The sequence below is a fragment of the Urocitellus parryii genome, chromosome 1 (assembly GCF_045843805.1).
Source record: "Urocitellus parryii isolate mUroPar1 chromosome 1, mUroPar1.hap1, whole genome shotgun sequence".
NCBI lineage: Eukaryota > Metazoa > Chordata > Mammalia > Rodentia > Sciuridae > Urocitellus > Urocitellus parryii.
The window spans coordinates 49,829,290-49,839,966 of NC_135531.1; positions in this window are offsets into that span (position 1 = coordinate 49,829,290).

Genomic DNA, 10,677 nt, shown 5'->3' on the forward strand with positions numbered 1-10,677 from the left:
CAATATTTGTTTAACTTTCCTTGGAAAAACTGCTATTGATATGGAATATTGAAGCAGTCACCTGTTAATTCTTTTGGGAGAGGCAAGGTTATAATTTACTTCAATATATTTAAAAATTATTAGGTATTTATGTTTCTTATTCCTTTTCTGAACTAGTGTTGGCTTTTTATAATTTCTAAGTAATTTTTTTTTTATTTTAACCTTGGTCATCAACTTGATTATCTCTCTTTTTTATCTTTTAATCTTGACTTACTATCTTTGTGTATGATTTTTCTCTAGCTAGCTCCATTTTTCATATTGAATTTTCTTTATATGCATCTTTTTTTCTTTCCTTAGCTAATTTTGGCAAAGGCCAATTTTATTTCCACTGTGATTTCTTTGATCTATTATTTTTACAAAAGTGTGATTTCAAAAAATCAAATTGGTGATTCCTATTATCTTTGTTATTTATTTCTCATGGTTTTGCATTGTGGTGAAAGAAAATGGTGTTAGCCTCTCTGTTATATTTGTTGAGACTTGCTTTGACTCAATCTAGTGGATGGTATTTAGACGAATTACATGTGTTTAGGAAGAATGCATATTCTCTAATTATTAGATGAAGGATTTCCTGTTAGCAGTTGATCATGCTTTGCAACTATTTAAACTTTTAGCTCAGAAAAGTATGCCCATCTCTTATGCTACAATTGTCAATTTATCAACTGCTTCTTATAATTCCATTAATAGCTTTTGAAATTTATTTCAAGCAGTGATTTTTTTCTTGCTACTCTAATTTATTAAGATATTTGCAAACTGTAGATTGCCAACCAGTTTTATTTACTAATATGTGACTGAATTTGTCATTTTAAGAAATTTGTAGTCTGCAACCTCATATGAGTTGACATTTCTATGCCTCCAGCAAATTGTCAGACAGAGGTTGCAGCTTGTTGAGTTTCCCATCATGCTCATCCATTATCCTTCAAATGCTGATGCTTTGACAGTTCAGGATGCCCCTGTTCTCCCTCTCCAGATAATAATGAGAATCTATGTAAAAATATGATCTTATACTGGATATAGTTCTAACTAAACCTGGAATTCAGTACTTAATTTTTCCCCTACCAGGAACTTTGAGAGTGGACCAATGTGAGTTGCCTGAGGAGCAGGATTGTGAGCCAGGTAGGCCTTGTGTCATGAATACATAAAAGTCCACTGAGAGGCACATCATTTCTAGCAGGATCTAATGTTGACATGAACCATCTAATAGGTTCATAGCTGCAAGTTTCAAAGAAAAATATTATCTGGCCACTTAACCTCTTAACGTGGAGTCACCTGGCATTCTTTAACCTCAGTAGTTCCATATTTTGATTCTTTAAAACTGCTGTAATTACCTGTAATTAAATTCCTGATGCAGTGTTTCTCGCTAAGTATTAATCTGGGGTCATTTTTATTGCATGGATGAATTGTACTACCTAGGACCTATATATTTTTCACTGCTACTTCATACAACAGAAGAAACATGAAATTTTATGTACTGATTTAAATTGTGGCAGAACATAAAAACACACTTACTTTAGCTGTACATATAGTTAAGATTCTGTATGAAGAGGTAATAAACTTTATCAGTTTTTAAGTATCTACCAGGTGACAGACATTGTTTCCCTACATTCCATCCACAAATTATAAAGCCCACCTGAAATAATCCTAATTTGAGTGTGCCATATCTATACCATTGGAACCCTGGCTGATATACCATTTAAATGTTTTGGGGTTGATCTTCTGGAAATGGAAAACCATTAGATTTCAAACTGGGCAATAATAGGTCAGATTGGCTATTTTAGATGCAGTATATAAAGAACAAAACAGAAGCCTGGAGCTATATTGGCTATGAATTTGGAGAAAATAAATTTAGAAAAAATTTAGAAACAGGGAGATCAAGTTGGGAATCTCATATAATTAATTATGTATGTGGCAGTGGTGATAGATGAATAAAAGATTTAAAAATAATTATATCAGGCAGAATGAGTGGATCTGATGATTAATGGGGGGGTTCTCTATAGACTAGCTTGATAGGTCCCATGGAAAAGCTATAGCTATTAGCACATCAAATAGAAACATTCACAAATACCAATTGATGTGAAGGAAAATTCCACAACTCTGGAGAACTGAGTATGATTTATATAATAAAGTATATAAGAATATAACTTCTCATATATTCTTTATAAGGACCCTTTTTTTGCTACTGGCAGAAGAAAAATGAAAACTTGCCTGTTTCAGGTAACTTCTTCAGGCCTTAAGCAATCTATGTTAGTTCAGCTTAACATCTTTTGGATAAACTGTCAGCATCTCCAGGTTTCTTCCCATCTCTATGCTCCTGTTCATCTCTTCTTTCTCCAACTTGTGAAGAAAGCTTGTGGAAAGCATCACCATGATTAATGGAGAGAGGAATCTGGGGGATCGGTCAGTCTTCTCTATGGGCCCTGGCTGACCATCACTGCGGCTACTGCAACAAGACCTCTAGCAGGATCTTTTGGCATCAGTGAGACGATATTCTGACTCTTTTCCTGAAGGTATAAACTCTGGGCATGGCTGCAGCACTATTTATTTTATCCAGTGTTTGAGTGTTCTCTTTATCTACAGGAATGCCACTTTTGTCTCTTGTCATGACGACAGATCTTCCACAACCATCCAGGGACATTTGAAAACTTTTGAATTCTTTTAACATCATATTGGAAGCACTGAGGAGGTGTATCATGAGCTTGACAATCTGACAGTTCCTCAGATTTGTTTCTCAACACTCTGTCCCTCTTCAGTAACCCAGGCATCAAACTCCCTTAGTTTTTTCCTTCCAATCTCTCCTTCCACTCCAGAATCCAAAGTTCTCCTATATTCTCTTCTTGTCAGGTTGCAACTTTTTCTTTTGTCGTATTATCTATTCTCTAGAAAGTAATAGTTATATAGTTTATGTGACCAAGTCACTTTTGCATTTATGTACATATAAAGAGGAGAATTCCTCACTCAAAAAGACTTAGCTATCAAGCCCCTGGAAATCACATGGACTGAGAAAATTAAATTTGCAACTAAAGTCAAGTGATACTGTCTTTTTACTGAAGCAAGGAGTGTCCTTGGATCAAAAGCTGAGGTTTCCAAAAGGGCAGGGGATAAGAAATCCAAGAGTTTTATATGTAAAAATAAAAAGAATCAACTGCCAATTCAGGGTAATGGTTGTAAAGCATCATTTAGCAATATGCCAAAAGCATATAGAAATCAATAAAAAAAATTAGAGGCTTGAAGTGGTGGGTAAATTGGGTCTCTCTAAAGATATTTGGGGGCTTACTGCTATAGTTGTGATAACACATAGGATTATACATTTAAATTTAAATATCACTCTTCATTGGGTTCCAGTGAATAGATTGCTTTTTAGCTTTGCTCCCCAGCTAACATAAAATGGAACTTGCAGGAGATTTTGTCATACTTAGATATTGTCAACATCGAGCTTTCCCTTTTGTAAGAAAAACCTGGAAAAGCAAAATTATAGGAGAAAAAGCAATAAGCTCTGAAAGTTTATCCCCAACGTATTTGATTAGAACATTTACTGAGGAAAATGTCACTATATTTAGGAAAAAAAGACAATGCTTATTTATTTCATTACTTCAATATGAAGGCTCATATGTTTAGGCAGAATGTATGGGTTTCTGCTCATGTGTCTCACACACAAAGAAAACAGTCGTTCAGAGAAGAGGGGACTGGTGATAAACGGAACCAGATCCCAGAAGCAGCATTCAGCTATTTTCCTCCTTCTGCCTGATTTGAAGTTTTTCTTTGTTGACATTTAATGTTTCTGGGGGTTTACTGCTTCTTTTATATCATTCCAGAATTCAATCATACTGAAATGAAATATTTAACTATGTCAGAAATATATCTGAATGAACATAGCTAAGGGGAAGAGGAAGGTCATTTCATTTTGGAAGAAATAAGGTCACCTGGGATATTAAAAGTCATAATTATAAAGATTTCAGAAGTCTCTCCAGTTGATCTCTGTGATTTTGATATAAGCTAACCCAAACTTTCAATTTCATAAGGATTACTGAAAACTAGAGATACCCTTATAGCAGTAAGTCTTTGTGACTTGTAATGGAACCTCTGATGCCTCAGAAATAAACTCATAAAAAATCAGGAAAGACATTGGAATCCTTGAGTTACTGATTGAGGACAGTGCTGCCCAAGGGCTGGGTTGGCACTGATAAAAGATGTTTCCCCTGATGTGCTTGCTGAGGGAAGAGACTGCCTACTATGATCATAGTTTGCACTGGTTTGTCTCAGATGATTATATTCATCTCCATAATATGTTAATGGTCTTCAAATGATTTCTAAAAAATTAACAAGATTCTTAAAAATTAGGAAACTTCTGGAAAGTTTAAATCCTTCCCTTCTGGGAAGGACATGCATGGGACAATAAGAGGAAGCTGAGTTTTAAGAAGTGTAAGAGATAATTTTGATGAACTGCTATAACAAGTCACGTGACACAGAACTACCCTAAAACTGTTGAAATAATTTATTGATTAACTTGAATTACAAAATTAATTTTCTGCAGGTCAGATCACATATATTTATAAGTATAGGGGCAGCTCACTATGCAGCTTTAGGGTAAGAGAATATTACTGTGAAATCATTCAGGCACAGTCAAAATTGTTCTACCTAGAAATTCCCCTTTTCAGGTGCATGCCATTTAATAAAAATATCAACAAAGGAGCACTACATTGGAAATGTTTGGAATGAGGACTGGTTGGAGAGCTGAATGTCTCTTTCTCCTTCCTTTGCCATCAATCAACCATAGCAGCCTATATCTAATGGCCCACTTCTCTAGACAGAGGTGGCAAGAGCCTGTAGAATGAATATGCCATGATGTTCAGCAAGAAAATACTTTCATAGTCCATCCTATTTTACAGATAGAAATACATTTAATTGTTCCTGTCTCTCACATTAATGACTTTCTTATACTTGTAGATAGATATGGCATCCCCATTAATTATGTTTAGGGGCCAATAGTAACTTGTCATTCTAAACTGATTGACAGTGAGACAGTATTTTCAAATTTTAAATGTGGCTTGTATTTATGTTGCACTAAGCCATTGATGGACTTTGGTGCCTTAAACATAGGAGTTTTTGAATACATGCATGAAATCATCAAAATTATGCTAGTATACTGGAGTTTTACCACATGCTTGACATCATGTTATATCTATTCTTAGAAAGTGAAATTATCCCTTTAACGACAAAGGAAAAGATTGTCCCACTGTGAAAAAAGTAAATGAACAGACATTCAGGGGCCAGAAGAGCAACTTGCAGGCAGAGGCATGGGGTTGGAAGTGTGTTTTCTGGACAGTTTTGATTAATTTGCAATTGAAAAGCCTGCAAATTAGAAGTCCTGCAGAGATTAGAAACACTGTTGGACATACTATTACAACTAATTTGTTTATGTTAAGGAAATAAAGAATAATTATAGACAAAGCTAATAGGAATAGCCATTATTGGCTTAATTAAATGTCTCTTTGACATTTTGCAGAATGTCATTGACACTGTGGATGGAAGTGCCTGGTGAGGCCAGTTGACCATTTGTTGTTCTTTACTGTTGTTGCAGTTTCCTGTTAATTTAGAATCCCAGGGAAAGACTTGCTTTGCCCAAAAGGAGAAGACCATGTGTTTCCTCCACTATTAACGCCTCTTTCACCTTAAATAATCACATATACATTGTATTCTCCTTATAGTCCTCTCAATTTGGGAGGGGCACTTGTAGCAGTGAGGTTGTTTACCAGCTATGTACCTTTGTCTCTTTGCTTATCAGGGCAATACCGCATTATACTCCGAGTTACTCAGGCTGCTTCCTTCAGGTTTTAACAATCAGAGACACTTTAAGTGGTACCAAATAATTAAGTACAGTCACCCCTTCCTATCTGTGGGTTCTACATTCATATCCTCAGCAATCACAGATTAAAAATATGGGGGAGGGGCTGGGGTTTTAAGAAGTGTTTTTTTTGGTGGAGTGCTTGCCTAGCATATATGAGGCAGTGGGTTCCATCTCCAGCACCACATTAAATAAATAAATAAATGGATAGATAAATAAATAAAGTTATTGTGTCCAACTACAACTAAAAATATATTTAAAAATTATTAGGGAAAATTGCGTATTATCAAACACGTGTAAACTTTTTTCTTGCCACTATATTTCTTATGTAGCATTTACTTTGCATTAGCTATTATAAGTAATCTAGAGAGGATTTTAAAGCATATGGAAAGAAAGCATATGAGTTATAAGCAAATACTAAATCATTTTATATGAGATATTTTTAAAAAATTTTTATTTTTATTACAATCCTTATTACACATATAGAACACTATTTTTCGTATATCTGTATATACAGTATGTGCATGGCAACTTATGCCATTATACATGTACTCTTTTTTTGCATTATAATTCTTAGTACACATATATACCACAATTTTTCATATCTCTGTTTGTATATAAGGTATGTTGGTCCCAAATTCAAATCTTCCTACATATATTTTGTCTAAGGATGATCATCACATTCCACTGTTAATCCCCTTCCCCCTCCCTTTCCCTCCCACCCCTCTTCCCTATCTAGAATTAATCTAATCTCCCTGCCCCACTATGAGCCACCCTCCTTATGAGATCTTTGAGCATTATAGATTTGGGTATTGACAGGGGTCCTGAAACCAGTCTCCCACAGATACCACTAATCTGGGCACAATCATAGTCTTCTTGGCCTCTGGTTTACACAGGTTTGTATTGCTAATGGCTTCTATGTATTGCCCTTTTAAGGAACATATTTGATATTGATTCAACTGCCACCAACTTTTGATTCTCTATGAGGTGTTTATGTTCAAACTCCCCAGCAGAAGGGATGTTACTGAGTTAGCTGACTCTACTCAGCAAATCTGCCATGTCAAATCATTTCAGATGCTTTTGGCTGCCTCTGCAGGGAGGCACAGATGTCTGTTCTACTCTCTGTGGCTTTTAAGACCTTTTAAAGATTTCTGTAGATGCATATAGAGCATGCTAAATTACTCCTTAAAATACATAGAAAGATGAAATCCTGTGTCATAAGCTGCATCTGCTATGGTATGATGATCGCCATGATTCACATCCTAAATTGAGTGCATCACATACCTTGAACCAGCAGGTCCAGGACAAAGTGTTGTCAAGTAGGAAGTGTAGCTTCAAAAGGCTAAATAATATGTTCAGGTATTTAACATCTCTAGATGTTACACAGGACTTCAACTACATCTTGGTAACTGCAATCCTAATTTCCTTGTCCGCCACATTATACTGCATCTGAGGTTATGAGAAAGACTAGGGCTAAGAGGAGTTAGACATGTTTTTACTACCAGTTTCCTAGCATTATTCAAAGTGTTTATACATAAATTTCTGCATTTGAAAGAGTTTGTGATAGTCAGGTAATGATACTCCTTTTTAAAACAATATAAGAGATGAATGAGATTTATACAAAGCTCCTAATAGCTTCTTGGCACAGGACATGCCTTCTTTACATTATTATTATTGAAATCATTATCTGTTTCCTCCAGGTAAACTTCTGCAATGCACAGTTAATTACCTGCTAATTCCAAAGGCAAAACACAGATGCAATTATTTCCATTCTCCCATTCTCCTGTTTCTAAGGGCTTGTTTTGATTCTGTTATCATTGATAATTTCTCTTCATGTCTTCTCCACTAGGCTGGGTGTTTAGGCATGGATGGATAAGCTATGTGCCTCTCCTAATGACATATCAGTGAGCAAAGCAGAGGGGACTCGATAGTGTGCTTCTTGGCACTGAAGGATTTTTGTTTAGAAAATCCTCCATTAGGAATGGTAAAACAAGTTGCTTGTATTGTGGAGAAATAAGTTAAATTATTAATTCTTAATTTACCCCACAAGTATTGATTAATGCTTGTCAAGTGCCAGCTTCTGGGAGCACATTAACATGTAAACATGTCATCTGTTACTTCAGTGTGAAATCTCATTGGATTCTGATGCAGAAAATCCTCAGACTAGCTTGACTATAAGATGACTTACTTGCTTGTTATTATTTCTAGCTCATAATTTCTGTACATGGTTCTAACAGAAGGACTCATCATCAGTGATATTCACAAACAGACAACTTCATATCATATATGTACCAGGGGTGATTTGTAGCACACCTTCCTGCAAGTCTCTCTCTCTCTCTCTCTCTCTCTCTCTCTCTCTCTCTCACACACACACACACACACACACACACACATACACACATCGAGGGAGAGAGAGAGAGAGAGAGAGAGAGAGAGAGAGAGAGAGAGAGAGAAAGCTGTGAGCAATAAGTATGCAGTAAATACAAGAAAATACATAAGAAATGAAGAACCACAAAGTATAGAAAGTGCTAACTTGTATATTTTGTATTTTGAAGACTGTAGATAATTAGAATAATAGCATGCCCATTTGAATGAACTATCTATGTTTCTCATTCCAAGGGGTTAGTCTTATTTTAAAGGGATATAATTAAAGCCAGGGGAACTAGTCAACATATTTAACCAAGCAATACAGCACTTCAGAATACATTAAAAATCAACATGTCTCAACTTCAAAATATCGCTGTCTTGCTATTTAAAACATGAGCTGTGTTTTGAAATATGCCTAGGGAAATATTTTTTAAAAAGCAATTCTGATGCTTATCTATAAAAATATGCATTTGGGGTTTGATATCAAGTTTGAAATAGTGATTTCTTCTTATTAAAGCAGAAAAATGGTTTTCATGAAATAACCCAATATGTTTCATTTAGCTTGGCCTGAGATTTACATCAGTGAGAATGCTGTTTGAAAAGGCTGATTTTGATTAGGCATCAAGAGGAAAAAGCACTTCAGCATCTCTGTGTTTGTATTTATACTTTTACATTTGCATTTGTATTATATTAAAATTCATAGGCTCTCATGTTCTTATTTTCTAAAGTTCAAGGGATTCCATAATCATGGGAACCTTCTTTTTATAAAGGGATTAAAAAACAAATAGTATAGACATAGCACCATGCTAAATTGAGACTTGCCTTTGGAATTACATGCATGGCAAATGCACCAGAAGCAGAATAAGGTATTATCCCTGGTCACATATTCAACACTCTGTTTCCCATAAAGATTAAAATGGTCAGAGGAATTCTACAAATAAGGAAAGTAATTTTTCCCTTTCTTATCAATTGGAAAGCCTGATTATATTTATGCTCATCAATTGTGTTTTTGAGTGAGAAAAAACAAATGAAAATTTTTTTTTTTTTTTGCTTCATGGATAGATCATTTGATAAAGTTACTACTATACAGAAGATGCTGTATTGAGAAATGGGCACTGAACCCATGGAGCTTATAATTTAGCTATGATGGTAACATGTATATGATTATTGTTAGATACAAGTAGTCTGCAGATAGTAAATACTGAACAGATGGTTGGATATTAAATATAACTATCATCAGAGACTTTAGTAAAGGTAGTCTATTTATCTCTTTCTTTTATTGGGGGGTACTTGAGATTTAACTCGGTAGTACTTGACCGCTGAGCCACATCCCCAGCCCTATTTTGTATTTTATTTAGAGACAGGGTCTCACTGAGTTGCTTACTGCCTTGCTTTTTGCTGAGGCTGGCTTTAAACTCATGATCCTCCTGTTGATTTGTCTCTTTTTTTTTTTGAGTTTATTTTCTTTATTAAAATATCTTCAGTATGTTTAAAAACAAATACAACAAATTTAAGTCACACATATACTTTATATGAGCATATATTAAAAGACTAAAAGTAAAGGGGTAGAGAGAGAAAAGGGGAGGGGAGGGGAGGGGAGGGGAGGGGAGGGGAGGGGAGGGGGGATAGTAGAGAATAGGACAGACATCAGAATACATCAGACACTAGAAAGGCAATATGTCAATCAATGGAAGGGAAACTGATGTGATACAGCAATTTGTATACGGGGTAAAAGGGGGAGTTCATAATCCACGTGAATCAAACCGTGTAATATGATGTATTAAGAACTATGTAATGTTATGAACGACCAATAAAAAAAAACTTCTTTATAAATAATTAATATCAATATTAAAGTATTCATTATGCATTTTGTTGGCATATTTAAGGTTTGAATTCTAACAATAGGGTTAAAATACTATTTTAAAGTATTTTTGCATATTCTGTCTGCTTTGATTTGTCTCTTTTAATATGGATTTCATTAAAATGGTGACCTGGTCCAGGAATTCACAAGATGACTTTGATGATCATCCAAGTTTAAGAAACACTGATGTATAGTAACATATAGTATAAGAGAACTTATAGTAGTTACAATGTTTAGAAAAATCATCATTTGGAAAAACAGCATTTGAAATTCTCCATAAAGAATAAATATACTTAGTTAAGTAGGCCACAAGAATGAAAAGAACCCTTTTAGAATAAAGGCAAAGGAAGAGGGAAAGACATAAAGCTAAACCATTAAGAGTTCTACATGGTGTGACTGGAGAAGATGACTCTACTGAATAACTGGGTATAAACTGCAAAGGTATATAGGGAATGATGTTAGACAGCTCTGGACACCACATTAAGATATTTGAAGCCTCTTTTGTAAAAGATAGTTCATTCATTTCTACTTCTTGTGATTTATTGGCACATCATGAAATGTTTTCAATATT